Below are 14,131 nucleotides of genomic sequence, written 5' to 3'. Positions count from 1 at the left end.
TAAAATACAAGAATTTATTAACAAAAATAAGTCAACTCAAAGTCAAACATATTTCAATCAACAAACTCTTTACTATGCTAAAACAATCCAATTAAACTACCAAGCAGAATGAAAGAATAACGAAGACTAATGGGCTATGTACAATATAAACAAGTTGATTAAAGATGGTTAAAACCATGACCGAAAGTGTGATGCAACATTACCATGCTATGTTTATGTTTGAGAACCAAGGATTATCTTGAAGAATCTGGAAATGACGTGAAGTTAATCTTGGAACCAACTTAGGCAATAATCAGTACACCTTTAGACAACCATTCACAATGCAAGATCAGATAAAATATTATTTTATTAAAATAATATTTTAAAGAATGATCTACTGAATAAAACCAACCTTCTGGATGACTAATTCTCAATGGTGTCTCATTAGCTGTCTTTATTTATTAAAATAATATTTAAAGAAATATTGTTAAGGGAATATTTTGGAAAAGAGCCAAATCTTTCTGGAGAAATGGGGCTTAATGGTGTTTACTTAGTTATCAAGTTTAGTAAAATAATGAATAGGAAAATATTATTTACTAGATTGAAAACTAACAACCTTACTGGGTAAATATTCTTTAGCAACAAGCACGTGTTCTTAGCTGTTAGCAGTTAAAGCTAACAAAGAAGCTGATAGCTTAGCACCAGAATCAAACACACACCTTTAAAAATACCGTCAATAAAAGGGTTAAAATGCATAAGCGCAGACGGCGCGTTATGATCAATCTTCTGTGTTTAAAATAACCCTTTAAATAAAGTTTATCTTAACTTTAAAACGCACAAACACAGAACACAAAACTGAGCACGTGTTCTGCAGATAGACTTTTAGCACTAAGATTGCTGAGTTTCACACAAACAAAACCAAACTTCATAAAATGGAAAACGTTTAGATTATTTCATTCCAAATCACTTCTATCTCTCTGCCCAAAACCTAACCTCATGAACTGTGGTGAGGAAACGTTGTCCAGGGAGACGAGGTTTGAAGAAACATCCACTGTGAACAAACGGTTAGCTTCGGCTAACCTCTGTAGCAGTGGATGAAAGACGGCTCGTTCTGTCCGCCAACCAACTGCACAGTTACTGTAACCACGGTGATGCGGTCTCTGCTGTCTTCCTTCCAGACTGGGAAAATCGCTCCACTTGGCTTCGTAGAGACCGTGTCTCTGCAGGGAATTCCCGGGAGTCTGGGTGGAAGAGATCGGATCATTGGAAAGGTGGGGGTTTTATACAGGCAGTGGCATCATGGGAAGTCCGCTGTTACCCCCCTTCCCCTTCCGAAGTTGTGCTGGAAGTCGGTTAAATGCAATTTATTTGGAAAGTTCCAGAAAAGATTGTACCGGAGTTTTAATGTTGAAATCCATGACTGTGGCTTCCAACACTTACGTGCTGTCATATTTCATAGGAGCCGACCCAAAATAGGATCAGAACGACAATCAATGGAAATGTGGTGTGACACAAAGTCTTGAAAAAAATGACACAATTAAACAAAAGCATTAGATTTGAAAATTGTAATGATTATATATCTCCGTAATTAATGAAAAAATTTAACTCCAAGGAAAAGACTCATAAATAAGGTTTTAAGTAAATGGGTATGAGAAAATTTGTTTACAAGTTCTAAATAGAATTAGGAAGGGATGCAACGCCAACAGATGAGTATGAAATAATGATGCAAATCAGCAAATAGGCAGCAAAGAGAATCTGTTTTAAAATAGTTCTAGGTAGTTTTCAGGTTCTTTTTATTTTACGATGGTAAAAGCAATGATGGGTTACATTTTTACTGACGACAATCATTTTATTGGGTTTTAAGTGTTCAGGTTTGAACAGCAGAGTAGAAAAAGAAAACAGCCTACATTTGTCCAAAATTATATCAAAGCATCTTCATATGCTGTAAGTTTTCCTATGGTAACATCCAATTTTCCTCCCAAGGGGATTTCTGTGAACTGATCTGATCACTTCTGTTTTTAAGATAAAACACACTGACAGATAATGATCCCCGTGAAAAGTGTACTGTATCTTCAAAAGAATATTCCCACGTCTGTTGACAAATAACATAAATGTAGTAACACATCCCGGAGCCATATCAACATCAATGTGTACTTATGTTGGGCTCCTCATATTTGCATATGCAAATAGATATTATTTTAAATGTAATTCAGCCCCTTTTATGTGACTTTGTGCGATGAACAAGCAGGCATCAAGTGGTTACACAATGAGGGTTCAGAGCCACCAAGAAGAATCTGTCATTTCAGAGGCTTGAAGCATCATAGAAGAAATTAACCACAGTTTGATAGAGATTTGTGCACATCTGTCTCATTGAATGGCAGGGTGGATGTGCATTGTTTTTTGGCTGCACGGGCTGCCATGTGAAATTAGTCATGTTTGCTTTGTCTAAATTACCGGGCGGTGTGTTTTGAGTGAGAGGGTTTGCTGAAGTTACGCCGCTGACATTTTGATCCCGTTGTGCATTAGAAGAATCGAGTTAAACATATTTGTGTAGGTTTCACAGGAGGAAGGTATAGTGCTCAAAAACAACAGGGTGCCGTGACACTTCGCTCCGCTTACATAATTTGCAGCAGAATGCAAAAAGCTTTTAGACACAGATGTGACCCATTGTAATACCTTTCTAAATGCAATCAAACACTTTCTACAAATATGAGCAGGACTTTTTAAATGTGAACCCTTGTTTGACATGTAATTTTGTCCAACCCACTCCTCTTTCATTTCTCCATCAGCTCTCTCCAGTTATGCCCACATTTTCTGTGGATGAAATAGCTCGACAAAACACTAGTTTATGTTGTGTCGGCTCTGAATGAGTTTTTGCTCTCTCTCTCTCTTTTTTTTAGATTTGAACAGATGTTGGGGCTAAAAGAAAATGTAACATTTTGTAATGGTGTTGTTGTGTAGCCCTCAATATGTTATTCTCTCGCAATGTGTCATGATTGCTTAACATAAGTTGATTTCTTTAGCCTCAAACAGTCCGGAACATGAAATAATCATCCCTTGAACAAGCTGCTTGTGAGATTGTCTGTGTTCGCGAACAAATAACATGTTATTTGAAAAGATTCTTAGATAGATTATTCCTCACTTTCATGTGTTTATACAGTTACAAGACACAAACAGTGGGAAAGAGGGTAAACCAGAGTGCATCTGCTCTCTTTGTATGTCTCTTTCACAGTGTAGCTTGGATTGGCTCTCGAAGACAGTTAAAAATTAGACTTTCAAATGAGGCATTAAACAAGGTGATGATCAACTGCCAAACCTTAAGTAATGATATTCTCTGTCCTCAAGTCCCCGGCCTTGCATAACCAAGTGCACAAATCACAGAAAAAAGAACTGAAAATTCATTATTATTACATATTGTGTTCTCACGTCAGCTCCCTGAGGACAAGAGTGGCGACAGGGGGGAGGGGGCATCCCCAATAGAAATTCATGTTTGGGTGGCCCCTCACCATCAGCTGAGGGATCTTGAGGAGGGGGGGGGGCTATCACTTATTTAAAACCCTGACCCCCCCCACACACACACACAAACACACACACACACACACACACACACACACACACACACACACACACACACGCCTCCCACACCCCCACCCCACTCCCCCACAGGCTCCACCCAGAAGTGTGGTTGCCTTTGTCATTGTAATCTGGCCCTGTTTGCTAAATGCTTCCACTGTTTACTCTCCGCCGTGGGGGTTTGTATGAACAGGAGTCAGCAGGACGGAAGGTGACATCACTTTTGTGTGGGGAGGTGTTTTAAAAAAAGGAAGTTGCATTTATTTTTCTGTGGTTCTCCCTCGTTCTTTTTAGTCTTCACTGTCCCTTTCCAGGCCTGCTGAGCGCATGAACTAACTCAGGGGTGGGGTAGGGGGCTAACGTAGCCTACGGGGAGGAATTACACCTAATTACTTGCGTATCTGTTGGTCAGGAGGGTTTGTATAGTCACCAAACAACTCTGACTTTGCATTGTAGCTTATAAGGTAAATGTTTTAGACCTACTGTACACACTAATTAGTTTATCCACATCTATGCATGTGTTTATGTTGTTTTAATTGTTACCACCAAAGTTTTTCTTTTCAGTTCATGTAATGTATGGAATCAGGGTAAAATTTTGGAGGAACCAGGCTATGGGCTACAGTCTGTTTTGTTAGCCTACTTGCCAGCTTTGTTTTTTTTACACATACAAATATTTGTCTTTTCTAAAAAAGGTCTAAAGCTTTTAGAAAAGTTAGTTATAAACAAGGCGTCCTTCTTTCTTTGTCCATTTGGATCTTTTTTACTTAAGATGTAATAACTATGCCAGGCCTTTATGTGGCGATGTGTCATCATCACTGAAATACACAAAAAACAAAGAAGAAGGTGTGGACTATGTTGGATCTGCTTATGTTCAAGACTGATGTTAGAAGTGGGGCAATGATATCATCGCTTTAAAACTTTTCAAATAGTTGCATATTGGTTACTTACATGAAAATTAATTTAATTAAAACCTATCACCATTATAGCAGCTTCAACTTCTTTGAAAAAATCAACGTTTACAAAACATCCATTTATAAGAAAAAAAAAACGAAACTTTTGTCATCCCCAAAACTCAGAGGCCTCGGGACAATGGCCTGGTCAGACAGAAAACTGTGGTGGTCATTTTGTGCCTTTGACATTTGTTGGTTTCCACTTTGGATGTTTTTACCCAAGTGTTTCAGGTACGAAAATGTGTCATCAATTGTTGGATATATTGTTAAAATAACATGTCAGTTTGGTCCCATCATCTAGGTGTTTTCTACTTAGTACCTTGACAGCTGACAATTAAAAAGAATGTTCTATGTTCTAATCAAAATCTATTGTAAGGAAACGTGGACATATTACTCCAATAAAAGCAGCAGGATGTCACTATTGTTCACACTGCATTTCTTAATTCCAATTCCAATTCCAATTTTTTCATTTAAATTTTTTTTATGATTTTTCACATTATAATTTTAATATGACTGCGATCAGACTCCAGTTTGAACTGTTTATGTCCCTGAAATGATCTGGATTAACAGAAAAAGAGCTGTGTAAACAGAAGTACGTATGGCTGCTTTGCGTCAACACCTGTGTGTCAATTGTAAAATTATGGTGCTATCTGTCCCCAAAAACTTTGACTAGGTCCATCAGCAGCATCTGCAGTAAAGTTTGGAAATACTTTTATTTTGAAGGAGAGCAACTTTAATAAAATGTAGTAGCACCTTGATGTGACTGTCTTGACTCACATTTAAGTGCCGCTGTTTTGCACGAAGTGTTAATAAAGTTGCTGCTGAAACCTTCAGATCTCAACAATGGATTTCACGGATTTCAATGGATTATTAAATAGAGAAACAGTCCCAACATCTGCCATGCTTGTTTCATCCAATGTTTACATCTGAGTAGGCCCATTCCCACTTATTTTACACGCGATCAGATAAAAGTCCACAGAAATGGGAAATGATTGTCTGAGGTCGCTATAAAAACATTTAGGACCACATCTGAACGTGTCTGGATCTGATAAAAAAAAAAAAAAAAAAAAACTTTTTTGTGTTGTTCACATTTTCATAGAAAATCGGACATGGTTCACATATTGGCGAAAGAGGCAGAGGCCAATTTTGCATTAGAGTTACAATAGTTTCATCAGACGTCACAAACAGACCAAAATAAATTGGAACAGAATGCAAAGTCTTTAAACATTAGTATACTAATAATTGAGTTAAGCATTTTGTGACCATTTGACTCCGTAGTTCATGAAAATACCTAACTACAATGAAAAATAAACTGATTGGTTTAAGTACATTGGTATAAAAGGGTTTGTGTACAGGTACAAAACGGAAGTAGGAATTGGATGAAATGGTAATGCGTGGTTGCAAAATGGGGGTACCAATAGGCGAAGGGGCCAATTGATCCGGAGCCTGGTAAAGTCCCGTCCAGTAGGTAAAATCCCAGGAGGCTTAATGCAGTCACCAAGAGTAATTTCCAGATGACTCTACAGACAGGGACACTTCCTAAAACACCAAAATGTCTTTCATATTTAGGATGACCAAAAGTGAGAAAGTTGCAAAGATTAAAAAGGAGATAAATCTTTCCTAACAGTGAAATCTACTTTTCATGTCATCTATTTTTGTTGTTGCCGTAATGATAAAGTCATAGACACTGAAACTGGTCTGTTGAGCCATTGTTATCGTCCCTGGCCATCTGCTGCTGAGGAGTGACATTCCCTCTCATTTGCATGATGAGTGATGTATGAGGAGCATTGGAGGGCATATGCCCCGGTCTTACCACAAAGCAAGCGAAAGTTTATTCTTTTTACGCACAAAATAAAATCTGATATATATAAAGAAAGCTGATATAGAGTTGGAGGAAGTGAAAAAAATCACCTGTGTGTGCTATCCTGGGTGTAAGTTTCATCCCCAGTGAGCTCACATAAAAAAAAAAAAAATCTGTGGTGTCTGTGGAAGCGTCCGCGTGCCTGAGTGGAGGCTAGTGCGCGCATCTGCCTCCTTGTGTGCCTGTTTGTGTGTTGGGTGTTTTTTTTTTTTTTTTGTTGCGGATGTGGGAGTAGAGCGAAGAGGGACGGGAGGGGAGTGCAGGGGGGAGGGGGGGTTTGGTGGCTGTTGATGTGCAAATGTGCATCATGTTGAAGGGCTGTGAATAGGGAGGTGTGACGTAAAAAGGGACCCGAACGCAGGTGCTTATCTCGAGGCTGTCAAAGGCACAGTATGTCATATTCCTGGGGACTACCTTTCAAAGCCGCAGCACCAGCTCAGCTATCAAGAGGCTGGGAGAAAATCAAACTTTTTGGATCACAGCAATAGGTTGGTGTCAAACTTCTTTTTATTTATTGTACTGTCATTTTGGTCAGCGTTTATTTTCACTGATCGGTCGTATTGCTTGGGTAAAATGACAATGCTTTTAGCTCATGCCGTTATAGATGCTGTCTGGTTAAGTCTAAAGCAGGAGCTGAAATGTACAAGTGTTGGAAACTTATTCAGATTCACGGTTAGCTTTTACCCATCCGTTTAACTTGCGCTTTGAGAATTTGAAAAAAAAAAAAAAAAAAAAATAGAAAAAGGGGAAAAAAGAATTGTGCCGGCAATTGTTTTGTACCATGTCAGGGAGTATTTAAGAAATCTTCACTGATGGTGAACACTGCATGTTTGCTACAAACCGGCATTCTCAAAATCTTTGCTGGAAAGCGAGCGCAGCTTCTGTTCAGGTTTCAGACAGTTTGAGAGGAGATTAAATGGCTCAAACTGCTTTTTGAGAGGCATGACCTATTTTTGATCATCCAGATAGCATGAGATACTGTCTCCCCAGATTAGATCCGCTGTGTTTGTGCGGAGAATAAGCTTGTCTTAGAAGAACACATGTTCGTATTGTATGTGGAGACAAAGCGTTGTCAGGTTGCCTGTGGCTTTGACAGTGACAGCTGTACATACAAGACCACTGAGCCTAATGCACTTAAACATTTACTCTCTGTTCCAATAACATGTTTGAGCAGTCAGGCAAGTGTTTTACTGCATCTTGTTCTGGTTTTCAAATAATTTGTGTTATAGGTTTGAAATCTATCCAAATTGTGACAGAAAAATAAATCAGTTTTTCTGACATGTTCTAAAGATCATTCAGCTGGCGCGAAAAGACACAGCATTTCTGTGCAATCATTTGATTTGTAACTGTGGTAAAATTTGGAACAATATGCTAATGCTCAACCTGGAGTAATGATAATTTAGTCCAGAGGTTAACTCAGACGTGGGCAACACTTAGCTTTAAACAAATTGTGAAGGGTCAAAGCACTCAGCAGTCTCCAGAGCAACTATTGATCCAGAAGGCTGGATGCTAGCTGGAAAAGTTCATGATTTACCAGTAAGTCGCTGCTCACATATGGCTCTCAATCTACCACGTAAAACCCCTTTAAGATGACTCTTGTTTAGTAAAAGAAGAAAAAAAAGGAAAAGTGCGATTAAGTTGGTGGGTGACTTTAAAATTCACCAGAGATTGTCACCTCCATATCTAAGTTGTATATAACTTCGCACATGCACACTTTTTTAGGTCAGGATATTTAAATTCTAACTCCTCTGAAATGTAGTTTATTCCAGCCTGTTTCTAGACGTAAACACTAATACAGCTGGTGAAAAAAAACATAAAACAACAACAAAAAAAAACTCACATCCAAAACATTGCTGCAGAACTTCAGCCAGTTATTCAAGAAACATAAAGAAAGCGCTTTCAAAGTTACACCTCTACACTTTGAGTATGAAAGCAGCAAAAGGCTGTGGCAGGTCTGTGTGCTGCAGCAGTGATAAGTTAGAGACATTATTCCTCTCTCATCCATACCCCTTCCTCTTCAAAGCTCAGGGATGTTAGTTGCTACACAACACATTAATGTAACCAGTGTTTGCCATCCAGGAACTGTCCATGGTACCTGCTTGCAAAAGGAAATAGATTTAGAAATTTACAGACTCCTTCACAATGTTAGACAGCACACTGCGAAATTTAGATTTTTTTTTTTTATACTCAAACTTGAGATATAATATAATGTGAAAATTACTTCTAAATATTTTGACTCATGTGTCTTCAGGGCAGCCTGACAGACTCACATAAATAAGAACCGATTTAACACACATGCCGTTACCTGTATTTGCCTCCAACTCAAACTTCAGCTAGTTAATCCCGAAAATGAATTATGTGGATTTGATTCAACTAAGGTTTTCAGAAATGATCCATCTGCTGTTGAGCAGCTGGTGATCTGATAATTGTAATTAATTGCTTAACTTTTACTGCAGTAAAAAACAGTGCTGTTTGTGTGCCCTAAAAGGGGGAAAATGTAAAGCGACAGTTGGAATAATACCTTATGGGTTTTATTCTAATAATACTGTAACACTGACATTTTAGGTAGTAATCCAAAGTAGTTGGGGTTTTGTTTAAAACTGTTTATGTGTAGAACTTATTACATAATACCATGTTGTACGCATTTATAAATAACAGCCACAAAGAAACAAATGTGCTAAATATTTGTGTGTATTTAGATCTTAATAACATATTTTAAATTAATATTACATTTAATAAAAAGTTGTCTCAACATGATACTTTAAATATTTCACTATTGCTGTAAAATCCTATAAATGTTTAAGCTATATGTATATAAACAAGATTTACAAGCTTTTTAGTAGTGATCTGAAAATGTTAGAGTGATTAATCAGATCGGATTTTCCTGAAAACATCATAAAAGAAAAACATCCTTTCACTTCATGCACAAATTAGCTTGACAGGGCAAGACTGTAAAAGCCTTCCAATTAATAATACACTGGATTTTTTATCTGTATTTTTTTATTCTAAATTTACCTTGATTGTAATGTAGCTCATTGGCTGCGGTTGTGTTTGTTGGCCTAACTATAAAGGATCTGCTTATACCCTCGTGGGTTGGGAAGAATTAGGATTTATGAATTTATTTCCTCTGTTGTATTGTTTAAACAGCTTTGGTTTAGTTTTGATCCCTTCCTCTTGCCTTTGAGGCTGTTCCACGGTGTCAGCTGTTGACTGATAGTAAGAGAACTACCTCACAGTGTGAATGAAAGAAAACTAGCGGTTGGTAAACACTGATAAGGGATAAATAGAAAGCGGTCAGGCAGAGATAGTTCTCTGGGAGCCCAGATTGTGTGCGGTCTGTTAAAATGAGATTCTGAGCCTGTCCTTTTTATTCTTCCTCCCCTCCCCTCCTCTGTGCGGCGTTTGTCTGGAAAATCTCCAGTGACCCGGCTCGGCAGTCCCAGGCTGCAGTATTCTCTTTTTGTATTTGTTTTGTTTTCTAACAAGGGTCAAGTTGGCCAATAGACATGTCCCTTATGCTTATAGACAGCTGTCATGACTTCAAGTACTTACAATGGCTACATTTTCTAGTCGTTCTGCACCAACAGGCACAGTAAAAATAAACAAATGAATAGAAAAATACATAAATCTGTGCACAAACTATATAGAAACATTTTGTACTTATTTTTATGTAATTTATATACAAAATCATGGGGCCTAAGTTTAACATCCTCCAGTTTCTCTGTGTTATTTAGGTATTATCAATTCAAGACACTATGTGTATACAAATTTTTTTTATTAAATTGATTTACTCACACTTATGAATTTTAAATAATGAAATTGCTCAACTAAAAGCAGTGATAACTGTTGCACTTAGTTATTTTTAGTGAAACGGGACTTGTTCTTATTTCCGATGTAAATCTATGTTTTATGTCATTAAAAAGACCTTCAGAGGTTTTACCTTGAGGATCACCAAGTGGTGTATTTTACAAAAAATAATTCAGCTCATGGTAGCCCAGTGGCTAAAGAGGTTGGTTGTTAAGTGAATGACACAAAGGCTACCCTGAAAAAAAGAAAGACCAAAAAAAAAAGCTTAGCATTTTGGGGGAATATCATAGTGCCTCTGCACACACACATGTACACACACACGTACACGCCACAACCAAAGGCGCTCTTGCAGCAGCGACACCGTGGACTACCCCGTAACCCCACCTCGATATCCTTCTGCTCCGTCTCCTCCCTGATGTTCCTGAGAGATGAAAAACAAAGGCTAAAAGGGGCATGGTAAGTCAAGCTTGTGATTCTGCCCTGTCGGACATGTTAACACGAGAGCGTTCAGACGTCGGAAGACAAGTGATTCTGTTTGTCTGCGTAAGGATGCGCTGTGCTGTGTAAGCCTCAGGCTCAGATAAGTAGATTAATGGCTGGGTCAATAACAATGATGCTTTTTTGTTGATTTTTTTTTTTTTAAGAGACTCAGGGTAAGACCACCACATTTTAGTTGATCATTTTTAACTTCAGAATTGCTACTTAAACTTTCAGTGAGACTTGTTTTCTATTCACAAAACAGTATTGATTTATGCTAAAGAGTTGCTCTGAGATGTTTTAGTTTAGTTTTGTAGATTAGTGTTTTTTTCAAGGTTTACTCTAAAACCAAAGTGTTTAGGAGAGAAAAGGATGGCTGCTAAAAAGAGGACCTTGTTAAGCATTCAAGCTCAGTTTGAATCAATTACCGAACTGCTCAGTTACTCACTTAGAAATGTAAGATGCCAATTCCCCATTTACAGGCAAATTTGGAAGACTGTGTTGATGTATTTTACCTATTGTCTGGCTCAGTTATTCAAATCTCTAGAATAGTAGCACTAGACTAGAACATCAGTGTACAAAATTCAAGAGCTTTAGCGTATCGTGCTCTTGTGTCAAGCTGGAAAGTGGGTTAAAGTCCATGGTGTATATTAAAGCCTGGACTTAAGTCAAATTTACATTTTGTCAAAGATTACTCCCTTTATTGATGCATATAATCATATTCATGGACCATCTGCTGATTTGGCAAGCACAGATCAAACTCACAAAACAGCCCTGCTAACCTTTTAAGTACAAAATAGTCTGGCTTAACTCCGAAGTGTGTGTGTCTGTGTGGGTGTGTATGAGTGTTAAAGATGGGATAATACTTAATTTAGATCCTCCAGGCTGCTTTAGCCATGTTTTATTTTATCATGATTGCTTTGGTTGCAGACCAGGATTTATGTTTAAACAAATAAATATATAATAATATAAATGTTAGGGGTCAGTTTAAAACGTCGGAGTATTAAGGTTAGTTGAAGAAAAAGAAATGAGAGAAAGTTTTTTTTTTTGGTCTTGACCTGTTTTGAGTTTAAGTTGAAAGGATGAGAAAAAAGGCCAACATGTTTATAAAAAAAAATCAGAATACTTTTTGAGGAAAAGTTGAAATGAAAAGAAAAATGTCAACATGTTTTTTTAAAGGAAAAGTCAAAATGACGAGGAAATTTTAAAATACTTTATTGAAATGTCAAAATTACAAGAAAAAAGTCAAATGCTCCTAAATGAAAAGTATAAATAATAAGAAAATAGTTTAAATTCCAAGAGAAAAGTCAATAATCCCCCCCCCCCAAAAAAAAAAAAATCTAAATGAAAACAAAATATGCAAAGTTAAAAAAATGGTCAAAACACTTTTTTTGTGAAAAGTTACAATGACAAGAAAAACCTTATAAACAACTGATAGAAAGATCGGTAGAAAATAATGTTCCACAAAGAGGCAATTTTGAGAATAAAGCTGCAAAGCCATGAGAAAAGTTTTTTTGAAACTTTATTTTATAAATCATGCAAAAAGACCAGTAATAGTTACATCTTGTGTAAATGAGCTGCTTTTGAACACAGCAGTTTCAGCATTTTATTTCAAGTTCACTTTCAACACTTTGACTTTATTGATAAAATAGTGTTTTGACTTTTCTCTTAAAATTTAGACTTTATTCTAGAATTAAAATGTACACATAATTATTAACTTTTTAACTTCATTCTCAAAAGGGAATGCAAGAAACAAAACATCATCCCAAAATGATCTTTTCTTTCATTTGACCCTACACTCCTTTGTAGTTTAAACTCTTGTCCACAGTGTACCTTTTCTGGGTTCCCATGGTTACATGGCTTTCACAGTGCAGTGGTGTACACTTCCACCTGGACGTGAAGAGCCATGCCGGTGTCACATATCAACTGTAAGAAAACTCCGCCTGAGCACTCTCAAGTTTTTCTAATAACTAATTTAGTCGTGAACCATCTCCCCAGTGTGTGTTACATCAAAAAAAAAGAAACATTTTCCACTGGGCATCCTTAAACGCACAAAATACTTATGTTCAACTCATTCCAAACAAAGCTTACGCAGATTGAGAATTCATATGCCAGAGGTAAATCCGAGTTAACACGGATTTATACTGGCATGAGTTAAAGGACTAGAGTTTGTAATCCAGGTGGCCAAGGGATTTTACCATACAGTGGCAAAATTCACTTAAAACTCCCTCAACATCCTGAGCTGCTGAGCGCAGCGAGCAGACAGATTGTTCAGAATTGATGACAGAACATCTATGTTTCGAGCTGGATTGTGCATGCGTTGGTGTATGCGCGTATGTTAGTGTTTGCATGTGCACATATGTGAGCGTGTTTACTCTTTTATGCACTCCATTAGTGCAAAACGGGCTGTTAACGATGAGACCTTGACTGGTATCATTGTTTTGGATCAGTGTATATGGAAGGTGTATTGGGACCATTGCCTCCCATATGCATAAAAATCAGTGGCGCCAATCAAAATACACCAACCTGAAATTACTCTCCAATGGACACTGAGTGGTAAGGAAATCGATCCAAGTCCTCACATTAATAGAATAACTAATATTTTAAAAAGTATTTGATCACTATACCAAACATGTTTAAAATAATGCCTGTTAGTGTGTGTTCACATGCGCACATGTGTGAAGAGGACACAGGAACAGAGATAGAGTGGAGTTGTTTAATGACAGGAACAGCTGACTCATTTAGAGAGAGCAGTGAAAGGTAATTAACCCTGGGAAAACTACAGCTGCCATGCGAGCTGTTCACTTCAGCGCAATCTGATTAGGAATCACTGCTCGAGTCCCTGACTCCTTTCAGACCCTCTGTGAGCATTGTAAACTTTTCCCTTTTGCCCCCCCCAGGACCCCTCAGAGCACTGGAGACCTGGCTTTTGTAACGAGGGGTGGGGGGGGGGGGATTAGCCAGAGCAGTTACTACGTTTTTCCAAATTACAGACCACCTGGTAGCATTCATGCGACCTCCTCCATGAAAAGGGGCTCCTTGGGCAGGGACAATGAGCAGGATTACTCTGCTCATTGTCGCACCAGGGTTGGAAGTTCTTTTTTTCACCCAAACACCTGTCCCCAAATTAGACAGGTTTGAAAAAGCAAGCTCATGACAAATTCAAAGATTCAGGCAAACGCAAGCTTGTTTGACAAGCTGGAGACTTGCCAGTAGATGAATTGTGCGCCGCTCAATTTATTACGCTAGTGATGAATGGCTTAGAGGAGGAGGATACAAATTTTACATGTTTCAATATTTTGCTATCCCTAATTGGATTGAAATTCACAAGTAAAATTGCAAATCATCTAGGCCCCTTTTATAAGATAAGGGGACTAAAAGAAGCAGAAATGCGGTCAAAAACGGAAATTGGCTCTTTGATGTCAGAAGAAACAATCTGGACTTGGTGCCTCTGTGTGGTCCGGCTCCAGATGAACTCAATTTA

The 14,131-nt window shown here is 37.8% G+C and overlaps 1 protein-coding gene across 4 annotated transcripts in view; it reads left to right on the top strand.

Annotated features, from left to right (window-relative positions):
• st18 (ST18 C2H2C-type zinc finger transcription factor) overlaps positions 1 to 14,131 on the top strand; it is a 53,139-nt gene that overhangs the window by 9,571 nt on the left and 29,437 nt on the right. For 2 of the 4 annotated variants that reach the window (XM_047369058.1, XM_047369057.1), the window contains exon 1: positions 6,670 to 6,851. The exons of the other annotated variants lie outside the window; for them this stretch is intronic. The gene's annotated coding sequence lies outside the window, so the exon portion shown is untranslated. Of the gene's footprint in view, positions 1 to 6,669; positions 6,852 to 14,131 lie in introns of those variants that run through there. 4 annotated transcript variants of the gene reach the window in all.

The sequence above is a fragment of the Girardinichthys multiradiatus genome, chromosome 6, assembly GCF_021462225.1.
Source record: "Girardinichthys multiradiatus isolate DD_20200921_A chromosome 6, DD_fGirMul_XY1, whole genome shotgun sequence".
NCBI classification, from domain to species: domain Eukaryota; kingdom Metazoa; phylum Chordata; class Actinopteri; order Cyprinodontiformes; family Goodeidae; genus Girardinichthys; species Girardinichthys multiradiatus.
Note: the sequence above shows the minus strand (reverse complement) of the source record. Positions and strands in the feature narration are given on the sequence as shown.